Source organism: Carlito syrichta, unplaced genomic scaffold (assembly GCF_000164805.1).
Source record: "Carlito syrichta isolate Samal-C Ts95f unplaced genomic scaffold, Tarsius_syrichta-2.0.1 Scaffold302106, whole genome shotgun sequence".
In the NCBI taxonomy this organism is placed as follows: domain Eukaryota; kingdom Metazoa; phylum Chordata; class Mammalia; order Primates; family Tarsiidae; genus Carlito; species Carlito syrichta.
The window spans coordinates 238,873-263,022 of record NW_007246202.1 but is presented as its reverse complement, the minus strand read 5'-3'; the positions used below and the strand labels follow the sequence as shown (position 1 = coordinate 263,022).

The following is a 24,150-nucleotide window of genomic DNA, read 5'->3' as shown; positions in this document are numbered from 1 at the left end:
CGAACTCCATGGAAACCCCGCGGCAAGGAAATTGTGGGCGTTTCTTTTTAAGCCTCGTAAATGATTTATTCAGCTCTTAAACACGTCGATGTATACGTTTAAATTAAGCCTCCTGTTCCCTAGGCAGGTCAGAATGGCCAGTGGATTGTGCACTTGCTGATTCTGAACTGAGTGTCTCGGTGTGCTGTTTGGTTGAGTTCAGGGGAGTTGTCAAGCAGGCAGGGTAGGTGTCGGAGCCCTTCACACCTCCTTCCCGAGCGTCCTGCTCGCCCAGGGCACAACACCCGCATTGTGCTCCCTGCTCGGAATCCACGGGAAGAAAGGCAGTGAAGTCTCTGCATGGAGTTCCAGCTCTCGGACGTGGCCATACAGCTTCTTTTATTGCACGATTTTCTCACACACAGATAGGTTTCAGAGGTAGAGAGTGAAACCCGAAACACTGCACACATACAAACGTGCACTGATATTTGCAGTAGATGCTTGCTGTCAGTTGCTTCATAATAATAACACATACTTTGAATTGCAGTAGGAATTGCCCCATGGTGAGTATTGCTTTGATTTATAGTCTCTTAGGAACAAAGCTGTTACTGTGGATTGAAATGGGTTAGTCAAATCAAAATCTCTGGTAAGGAAATGACCAGGTAATGACTAAATTCTGTTTCAGCAACATTTCAGCTTTACCTAAGCGAATTCTTTTGTTAGTCCACCAGAAATATTAAATCATTTATAATGCTATTGTAAACATTTAACAAAAAAATGTTTAGCTGAAAACTTTGAATAAACCCTTTATCTACTAAAGGTGCAATTTACCATGAAACTTAAAGTAAATAGTCACTGAGTTCTACTTCTAAGAAATATATATTTATTTGCTACCTCACCCCCCCAAGGTTAATGACATGGGGGTCTCCTTAGAATTTTAAATAAAATATTCATGGATAGACATGAGTTTGAGTCTCCCTTTTCACAGATAAAGCAATGTTCATATATTTTCAGATAAGAGAATTGTAAGCATTAGGAGAATTTTTTTTTTAACTTTTGTTTTAAATGTCACCAACATCAAAAATACAAAGATACAGATTAAGCATCTCAGTGGAGAGAACCATGTCCAAACGTGTGACGTTAGGGGCAATCAGGAATATGTCTGTCTGAGTCTGGTTCTGTGGGATGAAATGGGGAGGTGACAGCCTTGTACTTTGCTTGTGTTTAATTTTCAAAGGAAGACTAAATGAACAGGCTTAGTTTTGAGTCAGATTCCTTGAGTAAAAATGCCAGCCAAGTAAGTGACTCTACTTGAAAAGAATGGAAGGTAGGGAAAGTCTCTCTCTAATTTAATTCCCTCCAAGGCTTTGCACTGCCAAAGGAATTCCTATAATTAACACAGTGCAAAGGCCTGCAACAAGAAGATTTTGTAGGCGTTTTTCTTGAGGGAGCTTTAGAGAAACAATGTGTAGAGATACCCAAGGCACAGCTGACTGCTTTACCCTGTTGCTTTTATGGTAGCGACAAGAGCTTTGGCTCATGGAAAGAATGACACACACGCTTTTAACCTGCACTACTTTTCCCCACATCGGTCACCTTTTAAGGTGACGTGCCATGAAGGATGAGCTTTCTAAGTCCAATTCTACACCATACATTTGCATAGTTATTAATTCAACAATTTTGAGAAATAGATTCAGAAGTATAATCCCCATCTTTCAAGACTCTACATCTTGGCTTTTGTCTGCTTTTTTGTCCCTTATTTTCTGCCACTTTCAAACTCTCTTGCTGGCAGTATCAAGTATTTCATAATTTCACAAACACACCATATCAGACTTTTGCAAATGCAGGACCCTCTAGAGAGACATTTCCTTTAAATCTCCCCCGCAGCTGCTGTCGCTTTTATGGATCCTTCAAAATCTAGCTGGGATGTCTCCTCAGACTCCCTCACCACCCCTTCAGCTACATCTGAATCTTACGTCCATAGTTCTATCTACTGCACCATGTTATGTTTGTCTCTGCTCACAGCCTTCCAGAGTTTTGCTGACCTCTGATTTGTGTCCAGAATCTGGCATTCAGATGTTGGACTGGTAACCTCAGATTGCATAATTTTCTTACGAATTACTGTAAATATAGATTTGACCTCGAGATAGAGGTTCTCATACTGTCTTTTATCAGAGAAATTCAAAATATTTTTAAAATGACATTGAGGTTTTAATTTCTCTGATACAAAAATATGGCTTCAGGATCACAATTTCATAAAAACTACAAATGTCCTACAATAGATCATTATTTTCCGAGGGTAAATTTCACAGCATGTAAGTTTTTAACAAAACAACTTGAACATTTTAGCATATGAATAATACAATTGTTCTGTGTTTAGCTACTATAAAATTTAGAGGGGAAATACAGATAGAAAATATTCCTATTAGAAATGTGCTATGAAATCAGACTTTAGCACTCATGTTGAATTGATGATGATTAGCAGTTGCTTGCAATGTAAGATACTCACAGAATTGTTTTTCATGCTGAAACCAGAGAAAGTAAAGGTCATGAACTGGAAAGAGACTAAATAATTGAAGCAAAGCCTACAATAGCAGAATTTCTTTTAATGTTCCTAAATAAACCTTACAGGTTACTGGTAATCACTAGTTATGTTGATTGTCCTACTTAAGTGCCTGGGTTAGGGAGAGAATATTCTTAGTGTCACTCCCAATACAGAAATGCTTTTGGTTATAGAGACTTCCCACCCTTGTTCTATATCAGATGGCATGATTATTATATTTTTAAATAAGTCTACGTTTAATGACCTTTATATGGAAAAATTGCCACAATGCTATAATCAAAAATAAGAATGTGTCAGTAAATTTATGAAGTAATAAATATATAATTCCTTATCTCTAAGATATCCATGTTGAAAGCAGAAGTTTTAATTAATATTGTATTAATTAGGAAGTAAAATATCCAGATGTTTAGAATTAGAAAGCAAAATGCTTAAGAAGTTACTTAAATTCATATTTCCAGACATGTTCACATTACATTCAAGAATTTATTTTCTAATAAAAATAAGATAAATAGCAATTCTTAATTATCATTCTATCCTTTACAGCTTTATTTTGGCTATCTTCCAGCTGATTTTAATGTACAGCTTGCTGTAGTTAAATAATAGCTAAAGTTGAAATTGGCTGTATTCATCCTAAAGATTAATCATGTTTAATCAATTAGTTTAAATTGCGTTAGTAATTAGATTTCAGAAAGCATGATTTCACAAGTTTATACTGTTTTTACTATTTTATTTTTTAAGAGAAGTATAATATTTAAAAGTATATATATCTATATTGATAGTGTAATGAAATGAGTTGCACTTGCAGTATAGTGAAGAATTACAAAATATGATTGTATTAGATAATTTTCTAAAAGTTCCTCAAACTAATAATTTTATTATGGATATGATTGTTAAGTCCTAAACTACCGTTGTCAATAACTATATTGAGATTTTTAAAAATCTTTCTATTCTGAAAAAGTTAAGACATAAGTTTTAGTTATAAGGAAACACTTCTGTAACTATTGAGTGCTCAGTATTGGCAAATAAAAACCGTCATTCCTGCTTAAGCTCAATTAAGATAATATTAGTTGAACTAATGACAGTGAACCAGCAAAGACAGGTTTTTATTTGGGGTTTGACAGCATGACATATCCGTATAGAACTATACCACACTTTATGACCCTAGTCTTCAAAACAAAAATGCACTCATTTACCATTTAGGAATTTTGGACAAAGAGACAGTGATTTTTTTTTTTCCCCTATACAGGTCAGGTCCACATAGGTCCAGTATTAATTCTGCACCTCTGAGAGTCAGTCATGATTTGAGTAAAAATCTAGAAAGCTTTCACTTTTCCTTTCAAAGAAAATTTTCTCACCTCCAAAAAAAAAAAAAAGAAGAAGAAGAAGAAAGAAAGCCCTATTAATATTATCTTATTTTCTATTTTATTTTTATATCCGTTTTGTAGTTTAGGACAATTTAATTTTAATAAAGAACTTTTTTTCTGTTCATTTATGCTGTTACCTGCCTTTTTAACTTTTATTTTTTTATTTAACTAGACATTTAATTTTTCTATCTTTCCTTTGAGATGTTTTTAAACAATTGAAGTAAATTGCAAATCAAAAATATTTTATTATAATGAATTATATCTTCTTTGAATAGGAGAGTTCGTCTAATTATTTAAAATAATTCTTCTTTTCAGATTTCTTTTTCTAGGAAATTTTTCTCTGGAATGGTTGAATTTGAGAACAGGGGCAGCAAAAATCTCTCAGGTTCCAACTCTTCCGATGTTCTCTCAATTTGGCATCCTTTCGAAACTAATACAGTGAGTGGTAGGATCAACCAGAAGGAATCCAACAAACAATAGCCAAAATAAGACTTGTAAACATCCTCTAAGAGACAAGCAGGAAATGTCATGAAGGATGGTATGTTTTTTATTTTTTATTTTTTCAATTGTAGAGATAAGTTCTCGCCAAGTTGCCTAGGCTGGTCTCGAACCTGTGGGCTCAGACAATCCTCTCACTTCAGCCTCCCAAAGTGCTGGGATTATAGGCATGAGCCACCACGCCCGGCTGGTATGTTTTTTAAATACACACAAAAAAACATATGCAGATGAGACCTGGATCACTTTGGAGAAAAATTTATTTGTTTAATTGTTCATTCTATCCTCTAAAAGGAAGTCCCAGTCCTTACTTCTAACTGAGGATCACCAGCTTGTCAGAGACAGTTGATTCTCTGTAGAGGCCACATTGCAGAGGCAGCAACCCTGTTGACACAAACATGCTTAAGCTTCTGACTTTGTGTGAGGAGTTGTCGTCCACCGATTGACAAGAGTCAGCTACTTCTGCCTCACTGGGCCTTCTTAATACCAGATCTTAATACTTCATACAGTTTGCTTACACTTTACACTATTAAACAACAGAAGTTTAAGAAAGCAATGCCTGGTGGCTTGAAAGTGAGCTTGTTTGGTAGATTATCAAGATGCCTTCGCACCTAATTATTTCAGTTCTCTGTGCTAAAGTTACGAAGGAAAAGGAGCTTAGATACCAATAGCGTCTTCTGCTCTGGTCCTGTGTCATCTGGTGAACAGTTTGAGCACTTGCTAAAACAAGTCCACTTAATCTATCAGATATATTCTTCTACTGTAGTAAATACTATGTATTTTAGCCTGGGGGAGGTAAACAACTTCTAAAATAACTTGCCTCTCAGTATCTAGATTTGGAAGTGTGTATAGCATAGCATTAGTAGTAACTAAGATGAAAATGTTATAACCACTTAGTTGTTCTGCTACAGTGCGAATAGACTTGTGTTGTTTGATACACTGAGGATACTGGCTAAGTTTAGGTAGAGGGAGGTCAGGAGAGTGGCAAATGGCAAAAGAATGGGAAAAGGTGCAGGTGGTTTGTGCAGGACAAAAAGTTACAGGAAAAACTCCACTTGCTTGAGAATAGCCCTGGTAGCATTGAAGGCACTCAGCAAAGAGGCAGCAGATCGAATATTCAATCAATGTCTGTTGAATGAACAAATGGCTTACAGTAATAAGATCTTCCCTTGGTGCTGTGCTCATGCTAACACAGAATTAAAAGTGCTGTTTGATTTCTGAGATAAAATGACAACTTAGAAATTTTTCTGATGTTTTTTGAAATCATCAAACAGAGAAGAAAAAAATGAACATTTTAGAAACTGTTACTATTTTTAAAAATAAAATGCTGTATTATCTTCCTGGTGAGAAGCATAGATGAAGCTTAAATGTAACATATAGTGAATAATTCAGACACAAGAAAAACTAATTTCCTCTCTTAACTTTCTTAAAGCCCTTGAGTATGGTTATATGTATCAAGAAAGATAACGGTATAAAAAATGTGGTATATATACATGATAGAATATTACACAGCCATAAAGAAGGACAAAATTATGAATATCACAGCAACTCGGATGGACTTAGAATCTATAATAGTGAGTGATCTATCACAGAAACAAAGAACAGAGTATCACATGTTCTCACACATAAGCGGAACTTGAACAATCATCGTAATACTATAAGAAAGGGATTGGCAGTAGTGGGAAACTGTGGGGAGAATGGGAGTGGAACTGGCAGTAGTGGAAGTCTGCTGGAGCACAGGGACACACACCTCCTCCACAAGGATACCTGCATAATGAACTTTGGTATACCTAAGCCTGAATTGTACCCCACATCTTTAAAATAAATTTAAAAAATTTAATGAAACATAATTAACACTAAAGAGCTAAGATTTTCCTTTCTGAAATAAGCATAAGATGGAACAGTTTGAACCTGGAGTTGCACAGCTTAAGATTTTTACTTTAAGCCTTCAGAATATAGTTAAACAGAGAGTTCAAGATAGAAAAAGCTATGAGTCTTGGGTGATCTTTTCAAGTTAAAAAGCCGCAAGAGCATCAAAACCTTACAATTGTCAATCAAAATATCTGCTTCTTGTTAAACTCAAGAAAACAATAAAACCCTAAATAACTAGCATTCAGTAAACTGCAGAAAAGATTCCTGAAAAAATTATTCAGTTTACTCAGTTCAGAAGATATTGATAATAACTTATATAGAGTTTTTACTCTGTGCTATCTACTATCCCAAGAGTTTTATATATGTTAACTTTTAATGAAAAATCTGGAAAATCATAAAACCTGTGAGTGTAATACCAAAAAATAGGGACTTTCAAGGGCATTTTATTTTTGTTTTGAAAATTTATTTTATTTTAAAGATGTGAGATACAATTCAGGATGAGGTATACAAGTGGTCATCATACAGGTAAAGTTTGGGCCTCCCTTTGGTCCCCACTTTGCCTGGTTTGAGATCAGGTGCCCTTATTAATGTTATGTGTTTCCCTCACCCTCCACCGGCAATTTCTGGCTACTGCTAAGGGCATTTTAATTGGAATTTCTCAGAAATGTTTCCTGTGATCTTAAATTATTTCCCAAAGAGGGATTAAGCAAACATCACATTTAGTTACTCCTCTTAGATACTCTCATACCACCTTGCATATTATAATATTTTTATATCATGTTAATTTTCTGTGTATCTCATTTTTCCGTGTGAAAATGAGCCCTCTGAGAGAGCATTAATGTTGTGTTTATGTGTTTACCTCATCATCTTGCCATGTCCCTGGCCAAGAGTAGATGAAAGATGGGTCAATGACTAGGCCAAGGAGGTTATTGTAAAAAATAGCATTTATACCCAACAAAAGAGACTATGTCAAATATAAACTGTGTGGAATTCCATGTAGCATTCACAATGGTAAAACTAATTTGGTCCATATATCCTTAAATGCTTGTTTGGCTTTGCTTTTTGCTTGTGTGTTTTTGGTTAGTATGCCTTTTGTGTAAAACACTAAACTAAATGTCAGAGCAATTCTTTTCACATCATCAAGATTTTCTCAGTGGAGGAAATTGTAACATAGCCAAAATGATTTGACTCATTTAAGCCACTATAGACCTTTTCCCCAGAATTTAATCTCTGAGCAACTTAACTGCATGTAAGTTATATCTAACAGTTAAGAAAAACAATAAAAAATGTGGGAAGGTATGACTTCTTTACCAGAAAAAAAATCATTATTTATTTGATGAAAATCTGTTTTGGAAAAGGGCTTTCTTAGCTCAGTAACTCTGATGATATATCCTGAATTCTTTCACATTGACTTTACTGAGCAACATAAATTTTTAAATATGATCTATGATCTGAAATCTGGTTATATCACTTATGACTTCCTTCCTACCATAGATTAAATTTTACAAGATCAACATAAGTGATTTATATAATAATTAATATGACTTTTTTCCTTGAATTACAAAAGTGTTCCTTCTGAAGTGTGCCAAGTAGTTGACTACACTTTAAATTAAATTTTAGATTGTCGGGAGAGGGATTACTGTCATCCTCATTTTATAAAAGAAAATGGCAATCAAGCTATAAATAATCTAGTTTGATTTGAAAATTACCTTCCTGTTGGCCCAAAGACCCAAATGTCCTGTCAGTGCCTTTATGTTGACAGCTATCTGGTAAAATAATTTGACTTGATCTATATATTATTATGTAGTATAAGATTATGTCATAATCATTTTGAACTCTAAACTTTGCTTCCTTTGAATAATGAATTGGGAAAACATACCCTTGAAACCTTGGTTTGCTTTTTTTGGCTCTGATATTTAATTTTGCAACTGTCAAGAACTAAAAGATTATGACTATAAAATTATGCTTCCTGGGGAATGTTTCATTCATGAACTCCCTCATTCCCAGACTCCTCATTTTATTGCCTTCTGCTTTTAGCCCAGCCTGTAGGAAGAGGTGTCGGATTTCCAATGTTACAGATAAGAAGGACTCTAGTCCTCAAAGTATTTGTTATTAATGGAGTCACTCATAGAGATTCTAAGTTCAGTAGGAATTAGGAAAAATGTTGTTTTGAAATTCGAATGTTTTGGTTTCCAAACAAAAGTAAACCATTTTCGAGAAATCTGTGTGCACTCTAGATAATGCATCTCAGAGAGTAAGAGAATATTTTATCTGGCCAACAAAACAGAGTGATCCCTTGTGGGTTGGCATTGAGAAATATTCCTTCCCAAAAGGTCAGATTATTAATTTGTCAGTACATTCTCTCTGGGAATAAAATCAGAATTTCATCTGGCAGGTACAATGCCAAGTGGCAAATGATTTTAAGACAATCATCAAACTACATTTTCCCAACAATCATATCAGGAATAAGAGTTGACAACTGCCAAGTAGACCAAAGTACCCGAAATTGCCCTTCCTGGTAAATGGATTTGACAATGACAATTTCTCTCCTCTTTGCTTCCAGACTTTTGCAGATTGTTGTTTTGATGGGTAGTATGTTAATATGTTAACTTGTTGTATCCTTTCTAATTTTATTTGGTATGGAAGAGAAGAGAAACAAGAGAATGAGAAAGATTCTAAGTTCTGGGTACAACTTAAGGAGAAACTAGACTCTGTATGGTCAAAGTTTTAATTGTGTATTAAAAAATGATATTTGAGTGTTCATATCATTTATTTACTCATTTATTGCATACCCATCGAGGACCTACGATGTGATTAGGTTGGGGGAAAATAGGAGAAAATAAGCAGGAAGTCATTAAAAGAACTTGCAGTTTAGTGCAAAAAATAAGACAGGAAAGCAGATTACTATCATTGAAGATAAAACGTGATAAAGAGCTAAAAGGGAGAGATAATCAATGCATTTATTTATTCCTTCAAAAAGACATGCACAGAAGGAATTTATACAATACCAGAACTCTTTCATTATCTCAAGCGGAAAGTTCTAAAAATGTTAGTAAGTTGCTCAAAGAAGAATCTGTAAAGATGATTTAGAAAAAACGGTATTTAATCAGGCCTTGCATGAAGTGAGATTTTTGACAATAGCTTGGAGAAACAAGCTTTGTAGCATCAAGATTTGTTTTACACAACTAACATTTATCTCAGTACTTTCACATAAATTGTTTAATCTGGCATAACAACCATGTGAGGTATGTGCTATCATCACTCTTTTACATATGAAAAGAAACAGATTCAGCAAAATGCTCACTGAATTTTATTGTTATGTGTCAGTTAGTTACCGACTTTGAGAAGCCTGCTATTAACAATGTGCTAGGATAAAACATTTGAAGAGATTAAGAAGTGGGTATGTTTTAAGAGCAACACACACACACAGTTCAGTTAAAAATGGGCAAAAAGCCAGAATAGACACTTCCAAAGAAGATATCAAATGGCTGGCAAATCCGTGTATATGAAATTCACTAATTATTAGAGAAATGAAAATTAAAACCACAGTGAGATTTTGCCTCATATCTGTTAGAATGGCTGTTATCATAAAGTCACAAGATAAGTGTTGGTGACGATGTGGAGAAAATAAAATGTTTCTAAGCTGTTGATGGGAATGTAAATTGATATAGGCATTATGAGAAACAGAGACAGAGGCTACTCAAACAATTAAAAATAGAACTACCATACAATCTAGCAATCCCATTTCTTGGTGTGTGTGCATATATATATATACAAAAGATATAGAAACAACCTAAATGTCCATGAATGAGTGGATAAAATGTGATACACACACACACACACACACACACACACACACACACACACACACACACACACACACACACACACACACACACACACACTGGAATATTATCCAGCTATAAAAAGAAGGAAATGCTGTCATTTGCAATAACATGTATGAACCCTAAGGACATTATGCTGAGTGAAGTAAGACAAATACCGCATGGTCTCACTGACAGGAGGAATCTAAATGTGAAACTCACAGAAACAGTAGAATGAATGGTAGTTGCCAGGACTGGGTGGGGATGGAAAATGGGGAAGTTCTGGTCAAAGGGTACAAACTTTCAGCTATAAGATAAATATGTTCTGGGGATTGAATGGACTGTGTGGTGATGACGGTTAATGATGCTGTATTGTCCACTTGGCTAAAAGGATAGACTTTCATTGTTCCTGCCACCCACAACAAAGGTAACTATGTGAGGGGATGGATGTGTTGATTAATGTGATTGTGGTGATGATTTCACAGTAAATACAAATATCAAAGCATCCTGTTGTACACTTTAAACATGTACAATTTTATTTGTTGAGGATACCTCCATAAAGCTGGAAGGGGAAAAAATAGTTTTTTAGGATGTGGAGGCAACAAGTCCGACTAGGAAATGAAAGGATGGAGAGGTCCCCAGATGAGAGAGCAGAGGAAAGAGGAGAGAGGGAGAGAAAGGAAGAAGGTGTTTGTGCTGGCAAAGAGCGAAGCCCGTTCGTGACCATGGGAAAAGAAGCAGGAGAAAAGGCGGAGACAGGTGGAAATGGGCCTGCCCTGGGAAGAAAGACCCCAGGAGGGAGCAAAGAGAGGCCGTCCCCTGTTTTGGGCCATCCTAAGGACAGGGGGCAGCCCAGCTTTAAAGAGGAGGGGGAAGACTGAATTTCTGGAACACTGGAGTGAATGAGCCAGTGGGCTCCACTTCTGAGAGCCCAAGGGAGATAGGAAATTCTCCACGATGGCCTTGTCACAGTGAGGTATGAAGTATGGTCCAGGGATGCATGGTAGGTACAGGGGGTGTGAAGTCACAGAGACCCTGTCTGTCCCAGTAGTGAATCGACAGGGGGGTACAAAAGTGGGAATGAAAGCCCGCAGAGCCAGCTCCAGCAGTGCCACTCACAGGAGCGATGCTGTCTTACGCTCTCCTTTACGTGCTGGGTCTCAGGGCGTATGTAAAAAAGGCCTGTCAATTACTGTCAAGTGTCTGATGTAGACGTGACTTCTCAGATCTGTCTTTTTCATGGAGATGGGTATGTTATAGGACGGTTGCTGGTAACTAGCTGGAGCGTTGCAGACTCACACATTGTGGGTGGGAGTTCTGGTACTGAAACCCGATAGCTTTGAAGTAGGCCAAGGCACAAAACCCCGTGGGCCACGGTTTGCTCAGCCTGTCATCCCGTGCCTTTGGGAGGCTGAGGTGAGTGGATGGCCTGAGCCCGTGGGTTCGAGACCCGCCTGGGCAGCGAGGCCTCGTCTCCACAATAAATCAAAAAATCAGCCGGGCGTGGTAGTGCATGCCTGTAATTCCGGCTACTCGGAAGGCTGAGGCAGAAGGATCGCCGGAGCCCAGCGGGTGGAGACTACGGCAGAGTGAGAATCCAACTCAAAAAAAAAAAGAGTAAACCACAGCACCCAGCATTAAAAACGCGGATGTTGTGTACTGTTTATGTCACTGCATCTGACACAAAGAAGGGTCCCATAAATGTCAATGGCTACTGTTGCTGGTTGTCCATGGAGGTTTATAGTAAGACTCTTCTTCAAATTCCAGTGCTCCGATTACTTGTCTCTGTTCCCCTAGCGTCTTGAAAAGCCCTGCATGCGTGTAGTCTAAGGGATTCTGACCTTGCCATCTGCCACCCTTCAGAGGGACCTGAGTTACCACTACAGGGTATATGAAATCTAAGTCTCAGGGATCTCAGAGGGACCCTAATGCTTATCTAACAATTGTTTGGGGTGTTAAAAGACTTAAGCTTCATGGGAGATCAGGGAAGTGAATAGTTGGAGGTGCTGTGAAAGTGGAAATGGAGAAGATCTTTGTGCATTATTTTTGATAACAGGGGAGGCAACGTTCAGACATGTAGGACTTGACATAATTGTTGAAAACATGTAGTGAAGACACCTGGTAGGCAGCAGGAAATATGTTTCTAGCTATCAGAAGGAAGTGGGCAAATTCTGGGGCAAATGAAGGCCTCAGATGTAGCCTAACTGAATATAGGTGTGGACTGATAATTGTGTATAGCATATAGACTATGTTTATGAAAGCCATTTTTTTCTGATGAAAGCATGTCTAGTCATTAAAAGACTATGCTGATGTCTTTTTAGTCACTCTGCCAAAAAAAAAAATCCATGTTTTTTTTAAATGAGATTTTTGGGTTTTTTTAAGCTATTAAATATGGCTGCTAAATATACTTAGGTCAAATGTTTAAACCTCCATCAGTTTTTTTTTTCTCCACTTGTCATACATGAATTTTTTTTTAATTGGGGTCTCACTCTTGTCACCCAGACTGGAATGCAGAGGCGTGCTCACAGCCACCATAGCCTCCACTTGCTGGGCTTAGGTGATCCTTCCGCCTCAGTCTTCCAAGTAGCTGAAACTACAGATGCACACCACCATGCCCAGCTAGTTTTTGTGATTTATTGTAGAATGAGGTCTCACCAAGTTGCCCAGGGTGGTCTCGAAACTCCGGGCTCAGGCAATTCTCTCGCCTTGGCCTCCCAAAGTGCTGGGATTACAGGCTGAGCCACTGTGCCTAGGCCATACATAAATTTTAAAAGCAAATAATAAATCTTTTTTCTTTGTTTTAAAAAATAATACAGGATTGTATTGGTCTAAATATAGTTATTGGGAAGAAATGATGCAAATTAACAAAATCCAGCATATTAGACAAATTCTAGTTATTTTATAGGGTGCATATTGAACCAAAATTATTTCTCCTATTGAAATTATAAGTATTGCACGTTTAATTATTCTGAACAAAATAAATAAGGATTAAAATGATAAATCGTCTCCAAGAGTTTTGAAAGAATTGAATGGAGTATGTGTTTTAATTATGTAAGTAGGGCCTGGTAAGTAGAAGATGCTCAAGCAGCATTAACAAGTGTCATTATCGTTTTTTTTTTTTTTCATAAATAGTTCATCCAAAAGGCAAGTGCTGCATGCGCATCTCTGACTCTCCTGGCTGTGTGAGTTCAGTGTTGTCGTTGCTCTTGGGGACAGTTCACAGTCTTGTGGGACAGGAGGAGGGTGAACCGCTGATAATCACACAGCGTAACAAGTGCCAGGATAGAGGTGAGCAAGCACTCTGAGGGCAGGCGGGAGAAGGGCAGGGCTCACCCTGCCCAGTGACCACAGACTGTGCCCAGCCAAGGCAGCGGTCTCAGCTGGAGGGAACACCAGGTGCACATGAGCGGGGCATGAGGGACACGGAGGCTGGTTAATGGGCAGGGAATGTGGGAACAGGAGGGGGAGGGGAACTGCTTCGGGTGTGCTGTGGGAGGACGGAAGGGCTTGGCAGTCACCCGGACTTGGAATTCACTCCCAGCTCTGTCATTGCCATTGGGAAGAGGTTCCTAGGTTTCTCTAGACATCTATTTCCCTACTCATAGAGAAGAGGTGATAGCACTTACGTCTGAGGATTATCATTAGGATTAAATGAGATTATTGAGAAAGACTGGCACAGCTCCCAGCACTTCAGGGACACAGATGAATGGTCACCACACCTATTTTTGTCACCAGCATCAGGATCCGTATCATGCTAAGTAGTTTGGCTTAATTCTTTGGAGGGGGGGAGAGAGAGAGAGAGAGAGACAGAGACCATCAGAGTTTCTTTAAGTAGAAAAAGTAATGATCATATTGTAGGTGAAAATTATATAACTGACAACAGTCCATCAAACTAAATGAGGAGCACAAGAAAGGGTGTGGAAAGAGACGCAAAGCTCGGGCAAGGAAAAAACTTAGGCATGAATTAAGGTGATGGGACGATGAGAAAACAGTGAAAGATTTCTTCAGTTAGGACTTGCTTTTTGTCAGTCGCTCTCCTAAGTGTCTGGAATGTATCTAAAACAGTAACAGCACAACAGTTTTAAATATAGGCAATTTTAAACAAGTACAGTATGGTGTTGATAGAAATGTACAGTACAAAGGACATTTGGGAGTGATCTTTGTGGCTTGCGGGGGAGCTTCCGAGGCATCACTGAGAAAGTGTTTGAGGTGGAACCACAGAGGACTGGGCATTCACCATGGAAGGTGCCCAGCCCAGCATGACCTGAGAACAGAATGGCTAAAGCTTCCAGGCACAGAGGGGTGCCTTCTGAGCACTGAAGGCCACTGGTCTGGCTAGAATGCAGGGCACCTGATATGAAGGAATAGCAAGTAAAATTGGGCAAGTAGAGCAGAGTCAGACTGTGGGGTAATGATGCCACCCTCAGTGACACAGGACGTCACTGAGATTTTAAACAGGAGGGTGAGAAATCATCATGCTTTTCTGAAACAGCTGCGCTGGTGTGAGAGTTCCGCTAAAGTAGGGTGAGACTGGACTCAAGGATTTCACTAGGAGGATAGTGCAGTAACCGAGGAAAAAGGTACATGCCCCAACTGGGACAGGGCTGTGAATCTGGAGGGGAAATACTGGAATCGACAGACTAGGCAGTAGTACTCAATAGGCATTTACGGTCTGCAGTGTACGGTCTGATTATCAGGTCTCTGTCTTAGGAAAATAAGAGATGAAACAGTGTGTTTGGAGAGAGAAGATCATAAAATTGGTTTGAGACTTTTAGAGATGCAGATGCAAGTGGACCACCTAGGTGGAAACATGCTTTTTTAGAAATAAGTTTTGACCAATAGAAATATAATTTGAGCAGCAAATGGAAGTCACATATATAAGTTCAAATGTTCTAGTGGCCCACATTAAAAAAGGTAAAATGAAACAGCACCAATTTTTCCAATATTTCATTTAACCCAGTATAGCTAGAATATTATGTCAACAAGGAATCAATATAAAACAGTAATGACTTACTTTATATTCTTTTTTCTGCGTTGAGCGTATATTTTACTTGCCCACTACATCTTAATCCGAGCAAGTGCTCATGGCAACATGGGGTTTGTGGCTGCCATGTTGGACAGCACCGCCTAGATTTCAAGACTGGGTAGGAGATGCCTGTTGAAGAGTGCCCAAAATACAAGACTTCTCTGAAGGTACAGAGCAAAGGCCACTTATATAGGAAGAGCAGAGGGCAGGAAGAGAGCTTGTCCCAGTGGCAGGAGACAGGGAGGAATTGCTGAAACTGCCCGATCTCGATCTTCCATCTTTTGAGAATGTGGGATGTGAGACGAGAGTCTCAGAACTTTAGAAAGACTTTGTTTACCTGTGTTGACATTTTATGCAACCAGGTCCTGCTATATAATTTGCAGGGCTTGGTGCAAGATAAAAATGCAGTACTCATTATTCACAAAGTATAATTAATAATTTTGAGATGATGACAGCAGACTGTGACACCAAGCACCTGGTCCTTTCACCTGTAGGCTCAGGTGCCAGCACTTGGTTTGCATACTCATTAAGCCCATCCTTGCACACACCACTTGTATATTTATGCATCATCCGTGAACATGCTTGCCTTTTGTGAATGAAACACAATTTATTTATAAATAATGACTTTGAGCTACTGAGGACTGTTGCTGCTGGCAGTCACTCTTCCTGGCTGGAAGCAAAGTCAGCTTCTTCCAGGGCTCGAGCATTTGAGGTGCACAAGCCCCGCTGCACCCACCCTTCCAACCTCCCCCCCACAGGCAGGACCTCGATCGTGCTGGAACACCATCACCTCAGCCCCTGCATCACGTCAAGGGGGCCCACTGATTCCCCAACCTGGGAGGGATCTGGCAGCTCCTTATGATCATTCTACCTCTAGAAACCTCTCTATCCCTGAAACTTACGTGATAAGGAGGTGTCTGCCATGGACATCTAAAGGGGTGGGGGAAGGAGCCTTGGGCCAAGGGAACGCAACCTGGAATTCCTTGTAACACACAGAACAGCTAAAGAGGCTAGGGCGGACTGTGCACCTGTAGCTCCTGTCCCAGGCCAGTGCTCGAAGAGGCATGGTTTGGATTTTTGCATTTATGGCTTTCTCTTTCTAGAATACCCCTGCCTCAAAAATGTAAATCTAATGATCGGTGTCAGAGTTTCCCTGTAGTCCATTATTTATGGAAACAGGAGTGGCCTCATTGAACAGCACCAAGCACCCCTGGCTGAGACACTCCCTCTGCGAGTGTCCCCGCCCTCACCCACCTCTGTTCCCCCTCTGCTTCCATTAGTCTCTCCACTGTGCTTCCTGTTACTGTCTCCCCAACCTAATGTCACTTCTTTATGTGGTTATTTTAAAACTTCACCCTGTAATTTATAAGTGTCATTTATTGTACATAAACAGTCTTATGTGACCTATTCTCGGCCACTTCGTTTTAAAAGGCAATTAAAAACAGCGTTTTTTCTTTCAAAAAAGAAAGCATAACAAGTGCTTCTTCACATCTCAGTATCCCACAGCTGATTTTCCCTGTGTATCTGTCTTGTCACAGACAAGGCTTCTCCAGTTCTGCATTAAAGTCCCTCCGGTCTGCAGGAAAGGAACGGGCAGGACAAGCAGGAGCTTTCGGGGACCAAAGTGCAGTCATGGACTCGAGCTGCTCAGAGGTGTGATCCTGGCATGTGATGTCGTATTTTTCAACCACGGGCTTAGTCTCTGAAAAATGAGGATCCTATGCCTAGATCATAGGACCAATTGTCCAGTTATGTGAAATAGTTCATGCAAAGTACATATTATCATGCCTGGCACATAACTGGCTCTCAGGCAATGATAGTTGTGCCACCAATAACAAAATCTCCGGGTATGAAACGGAGATAAGGGTCTCCCAGAGGTCTTGACACAACAAAACTTGATGAGACCCCAAATTAAAAAAAAAAAGAAAACTCCATAAGATAAAATAAATTTCCACAATAGAGGAATCATTAAATAGCTTCTGAATATTTTACTTTCAATGATCACATTGTTCTTAAACTGTTTAAGTGTAGTTGAAAACTCACGGAAACTTCTTAAGAGTATAACAACACACTTTTGTATCTTCTGGTCCCAACTGGATTACACTACACCAAGGGAAACTGAACTTCTGTGATAAAGTATGTGGAGAATGAACTGCAAAAATGATCTTAGGATAGAACAAGGCACCCACTACTGCTAAAGATCCTAATTCTAGAGAATAGCCATCCTGCATTGGCGGTGCTAACAAAGTCTACCCTCCTACAGCTTGAGAGCACTTGCTAAAGAAGGCATCATATGATCTTTTCCCAACAGATTTACCTGCTTCATTATGTTTTTCTTGGGCTGATCTAAAATTAGTCTTTGTGTCATGTGATCTTGAAGCATTGTGATCTGCAGGGTTAGTTAGGAATGTAAAATAGCGGTAAGTATTCTTATAAATAATAATAATGGCTATCATTCATTCAGTGCATACTGTGTCAGGCAACATGCCAAATTCTTTAAATACCTCTCATTGACTATTCACAAAAACGCTCTGATGAGGGTATTATTCTCATTTTACCGAAAAGGAAACAGGCGCGGAGAAGCTAAACAACTCGCACAGGGTCACACATGTTAGGAAAGTCAGATTCCAACTCGGGTCGGCCAGATTCCAAACCCTGTGCTTCCAACATTGTTCTAGACTGCCTGTTTGTGGGAACGACAGATCAGCCAAAAGAAAATGTTATAATTCTCATTTTATCAATCTCTCTATATTTTTGCTTGCTGGCTCTATGGAAACATTTACTTATAAGTGAACACCAAATTCCTTTATTTTCAAAGACCAGAACTAGGACAACAATAAAGAGACAGGGAGAAAAAAAACAATCTGAGATGTCAATAATGATTATTTTTTATGATGAGATTGTGAATGATTTATTTTCTTCTTTTCACTTGTCCATATTTTCTAAGTTTACTTGAAGTTTTGAAATTTTCAAAATAACAAGATGTGTCCAGATGAAGACCAGAGGAAGTCTTTGTAGCACCAATCGTGTGGCTAGATATCCAATTAGGATGCTATAAGACTAAAGAATCCAAAAAAAATTAAACCCTCTGGATATAAATATTTTACTAATTTCCTTTTATTCTTAAAATTTGCGTCTTCTTTAATTTGGGAGATTATTTAGGAGCTGTACCCTGGGAAAACTGATCACCATCAACTTGATTTTCTGTGTTCAATGCCAGTGGGCCTGTGTGTTTACTGGCAGCAATGGTTTTACCTCTGGATTAAGAATGATTAGCTCTACTTTGGAACCAAATACAGTTCAAATGGAGTTCAAAAAGAATCAAGAGTCTTGTGGCTGTGTACATGTTGAACAATTTCCCTTTGTTGATTATTAGCACACTGATAAGAAGAAAATGGTTACTCTGACAGTACACACTATCGTGTACTAAGCATGTACCTTTGGGGAAAAAAAATCTTATTTTTGTCACATTTTTAAGAGAGTGTCTAGTATGACAACTAGCAAGTATGAGCACTAGCTTTTGTAATAAATTCCATTTTGTAGACAAGACCTAAAATGCTAGGTGAAAGAGTTCACTGAAGTCATTTAAAATAAGAAAAATTAGAAAAAGTAATTAAAGAGGTCATCCTCAGAACACTGATTGTTTGATATACCTTGCACAACTTTGCTGTGTCTAGCTTTGTACAGACATTTATTCTGTCATTCACTTTTCATCAGCGCGAGGTGAGCTTTTTCTACAAGCTGGGCACCGTGCTATACAAACAACAGAAGTCCTTGCCCACCTTCCCCTTCTAGGCTTAAGGTCTAGGTATACTCTGTTATCTGAGGCTAACTTGCTAAGTTCATGACTACATGAATCTGGATAAACAAAACATGATCCTACGAAATGTGAAAAAAGATTTTTCTCTGCTCATTTAATGTATTCATACACATATTTCCCATATTTTTGTTCTTATATAGGTGGTAAATTTATACATACCATCGAATGAAAGTAAAATATGACATGTGGCAAAGGTATGCTCATTCTAATTTATTTTTATTTATTTATTTTTATTTTAAAGATGTGGGGTACAATTCAGGGTTAGATATACAAGTGTTCATTATTCAGGTTCCCTTGTGGATGAGGTGTGCCCCTCCCTCCCCTGGCAGTTTCCCACTACCGCCCAATCCCTTTCTTATGGTAGTAGGATAATTGTTCAAGTTGTGCTTATGAGTGAGAACATATGGAACTCTGTTCTTCGTTTCTGTGATAGATCACTGAGTATGATCAACTCTAAATCCATTCAAGTTGCTGTGAAGTCCATATGTTTGTTCTTCATTAAGGCTGCATAATATTCCATTGTGGATATGCACCGCATTTTTAAAATTCAGTTCAGCTTCGATGGGCAGCACGGTCGATTCTAGGTTTTTGCTATTGTGAATAGAGCTGCACCAAACATGTGTGTGCAGATATCTTTTTTGTAGAATGATTTGAGTTCCTCTGGGTATATTCCCAATACGGGGATTGCATATGGAAGGTCAATTTCTAGTTCTTTCAGAAATCGCCACACTGTCTTTCAAAGAGGTTGCACTAGTTTGCATTCCCACCAGCAGTGTAGAAGCGTTCCTTTTTCTCTGCATCCTCGCCAGCATCTGTTGTTGTTTGTTTTATTAGCTCGTTCTAATTTAAACAGATTAGTTTAAAGTTATAATGAAAATTAGCATACTTTCCTAAATTAGTACTTAGAGAAACTTTTAAAGTTGCTAAGAAAAACGTCATTTTAATAAACATCATTACATTCCTATGCTCTTAAAAGCACATTAATATATTTTATTACGTTCCCCCCATATTCATGGTTTTCAACTCAGTGTTCAAATTTTTCAGTGAACAGACACTATGGAATATTCATAACTAAGTACCAAAACCAGCTCTTCATTCCATTTATGTGACATGGAAGAGGAATGTGATTTCAATGGTACAGAGTCAATACTCAGTGACAAAAGTAGCTCATTTCAGGAAAATGTGAGCAGGGACTCTGGAGTTGTTCCTTAAATTCATAAAGTCAATTAGTTGTTCACAGATAAACATTTTAGAGTATTTGTGAAATGAGAAATACTTTCTACCAGTCCAAGGAACTATTGTAAGCATTAGGAAGTTAACATTCTTAACATTAAAATACTAAAATTTCTTTTACACGAAGAGACCATGTATACATGTGACGTGACCAGCTGCGCAAAAGTAAAGTAGGAGCTCATAGATTTCTTGACTCTTTTGATGTGAAAACAATTGCAATTTTAGAGTCATCCTGCTACTCGGGTATCTTGCAAGAATCCCTGAAGTTTATAGTCCTTGTCCATTTGGGGGAAGCTATTACTACACATCCAACAGATGAAGTGGCAAAGATACATTTATTGTCCTTGTAGAGCCAAGGTGATTATTATGTAAGTGAGAATTGGGAGTATTTTCATTATAATGTGTTTGGGTGTATGTGTGGACACAAGTTGGTATGGGTTCATAGACTGACTGACTTACTTAAAATAAATCACAAAATGATTTTTGTGTTTTGTATTTTATCCCAGTGTTAGTTCCTCTCAGGACACAGTTAACATAACCACTGAAGCCATGAGTGCAGGAATGTAATATGAAACTCCAAATCCCCTTCCTCCTCGAATCTGTGAAATTAGAGACGTTTTATTTCAGCCTAAAAATTATCAAGGACCAATAAACTTTTTCACTACAGTAGATATATTGTTTCTCAATTTCCCACAGCCTATACCACTTCCTTTAATTTGGAAACAGTACAAGAATTTATATGTGTTGGAAGAAACTTCAGGGGAAACGGATCCCCAAATGCACTAAAACAGTGAGAAAATGGTCAAGAAACAAGAACAGCAACAAAATTGTCTGGTGACGGTACCTCACCTTGCATGTTGTCAAAAACGTATAATACTTAAAAGGAGTTTAATGACATATTGCATTAAAAATCAAGATGATGTAAGTGCTATAATGTTTCTCCTGAATGATTATATTGTAAAAAACTACCGTATTCTGGCGTCACCACACAAATTTATCCTTGAAAAATAAAAATAGAGAATGTAGAATAGAATTATGACTTTATTTGATAAAATTATATTAATTTCCAATATAAAAATTTAATTATTTGTACATATATAACATTAAGATGCAATTAACATGTAACACAGCATATAATAATTTAATATAAAATTACTATAAATCTAGTGTATAATTTATTTGATAAGTGCTATTTTGATAAATAATAAAATTATTAGACTTCATTTTAAATGATTCCAGCATGGAATACCTGAGAACTTTTGCACCTCACTCAAATCCAGATGCGTGAGGATGAAGGAGAACGAGGGGTTCTCTGCAGAGCTGGTTACGAGTAGAGGGAGGGTAATCTCACTTCCTATGAAAAATGAAGGTACCTTATTAATCTCAAGGCAACACAAAAGGTGGCTCCAAAAATGGACCTCAAGCCGATTTTGGAGTGTTAAAAAAAAAGAGCAATATTAGGTTAAAGACCTCACGACACAGTGTGAAAACATCACAAAGATGACCTGACCTGGTCTTGATCGGTGAGTCAGACACCCCAAAGAATAATTGGATCCCACAGTGCAGGTGTGTTCTACAACCCAGGAATCAAGTGTTCTCCAGCTCATGTTGTTAAGTTTATAGGTCGTGGTGTTTGTTACTACTTGAAATTTCCAGCATCTTTGTGGTTGCCCAAAATAGAATGCGGTGCAGAAGTCCAATTTGGAGTCTCAAAGGCGTGTTCAAATGTGTGCAAGTCTTTTTAAAAGAGGCCAAGTGGCTAGATCTTAATCTGTAACACGAAAACAGAGTTCAAGTTACAGAATGGTAGCGCCACGGCAATTTATAGCCCAGGCTTGGCCACAAGTGATGGGCACCATTTGTTAAGACCTTTCCAGTGCCTTCTTGTCTTACCCAACATTGTGCATGCAAATCCAAAGACGACCGGCATGTACTTAGTCCTCTTTATCTGTCTTTGCAGGTAGAATTACAGGGTATAGTTATAAAGTTTGTCAAGTAGGTCTGCCCTAATATAATGCAGTAAAATGAATCCAGTTGTAAGTTTCTCTTTTTCAGAAAAGTTTTACAAGCAGGCTTGCAGTAATAAAAAAAGTAAGAATTTATCTCTGATAATGATCTCATTTCTTGAGTCGTTTTTCTAATTATCATAAACATTATTATTCTCCTTTGGTAGTTGACTAAATCTGAAATCACGTACTTGAGTGCCTGGCCACACCTCAGCCGAAATGTACCTAACTTTGAACCTTAAAGCTCCAAATTCTATTTGTTTTTCTCTGTAGGATATAGCCTGTTGATTTCTTTTCTCCACTGAATCCATTCTCACTAAAATTCTTGCAGATCTCATCTTCTCTGCTGTCAGTGTCTGTTTTCTCTCCTCTATGAGGACCTCTTTTGTTGCACCATTGAAGCCAACAACAGATACTTAAATGAGTCTACTATTGTGAGTGGCATTAACCGCTAATTTGGTTCATCAGGGTTTTGAATAGCAAGTCCCTAGCAAAGCTGCTCCCAGGTGAAAGAAAGCTGGAGTGGGTGCTGGAGCCCTGACGCCCCTTGTGCAGGTGGCAGGACCGTGGAACCCCCCATCCCATCTCAGATCGGGAGCACACTTGGTACTGTTTCACTTGTTCACTGACATGGTCTTGCTCAGTCCTAGTCAAGGCTTTGCCTCTAAGATCATCCACTGTGCCCCAGTTTTCAAAATGTGAAGGGGACGATTGGGTAGCTTTTGCAATGTCCCTTCCAGCTATGATTCAAGGTTAAATGGAAGAAATCTAAGAAATTATACTGGTCCTGAACGTCTCCAGACTATGCCAGCACTTCTCTGTCTCTGAGAAATGATGTAGACGGGGCATGGGATAGGAACACTACGTGAGGCCTGCCCATCCAGGACCTGCATCTCTAGACTTCGACATAAATCCTGTGTCCCCAAGGGGGAGACACTCATCAGGCTTGGGAAGAGACAAAATGGAAGAGAAGACTCAGAGAGAAATGAGAAGACTGAGTTTTATATAAAAACTCCTGTAAATTAAAAAAGAAATCAGACTGAGCTCACCGAAATCCTGAGCCTGAAGTTGTTACCATCTTTCTACAAAGCAAAAAGGTATGAATAATATAGATAAGCCATGCGAGGTGGTACACTCCTGTAGTTCCAGCACTTTGGGAGGTCAAGGTGGGAAGATCGTTTGAGCCCAGGAGTTTGAGGCTGCAGTGAGCTATGTTGGTGCCACTGTACTCTAACCTGGGGGACAGCAAGACCTTGTCTCAATAAAATAAAATAAAAGCCCCATATAGAGATCTATTTGTAATCTCTTCAGGTAGTGTAATGGTCAATGTGACAACCTTTCTCTTTCCCCTGCAGCGTGTCTCTTATCTAATTACGTCAGGAAAATGTTGTCTTTTATGTTCTTTTTATTTAAATCGATTCCCTAGTGTGTCAGTTCAATTTGCCAATACCTGGTCTTTCTTACCTATTTTCGCTTAAACAAATCAGGTTTTCTATGCATTATTATTGTTGTCAGTTTTCCATTCAGGTTATCCCTGTCTTGCTGTGTTTGCCTTACATTTGCTCAGTACCTAGCTACTGGACACTGTGCTAGGAAATGGTTGTATTTATGTTTTTAGAAGGAATGCTGCCTTCAAGGAGCCTACAGTCTAGTAGGTAAAAGACAGGTAGACAGAAACAATGACATATTAAGCCCCTCTTCAATCACTTGATGGAGTAACTGATTTTCATGCAGAATCTCATTTAATCCTTTCAGAACTCACCCGATAGATAGATGGGGTTGTCTGCTTTTTATAGATAAGGAAATCCAGACTTAAAGAGATTAAGTAACCTGCCCAAAGCGACATGGCTTACCACTGGGGAAGTTATACCTTGAGGTCAGTTCTGTCTAATTCCAAAGCCTTGATTCTTTTCTTCTTTCAATGGAATTGTTGCTATGACAGAGGGATACTTATACTTCAATTATAAT

The 24,150-nt window shown here is 38.4% G+C and overlaps 1 protein-coding gene across 1 annotated transcript in view; it reads left to right on the top strand.

Moving 5' to 3' along the window:
* The first annotated feature begins 401 nt into the window (after positions 1–401).
* SORBS2 (sorbin and SH3 domain containing 2) overlaps positions 402–24,150 on the top strand; it is a 218,987-nt gene continuing 195,238 nt past the window's right edge. Inside the window, exon 1 of the mRNA XM_021711376.1 lies at positions 402–546. The gene's annotated coding sequence lies outside the window, so the exon portion shown is untranslated. The remainder of the gene's footprint in view (positions 547–24,150) is intronic.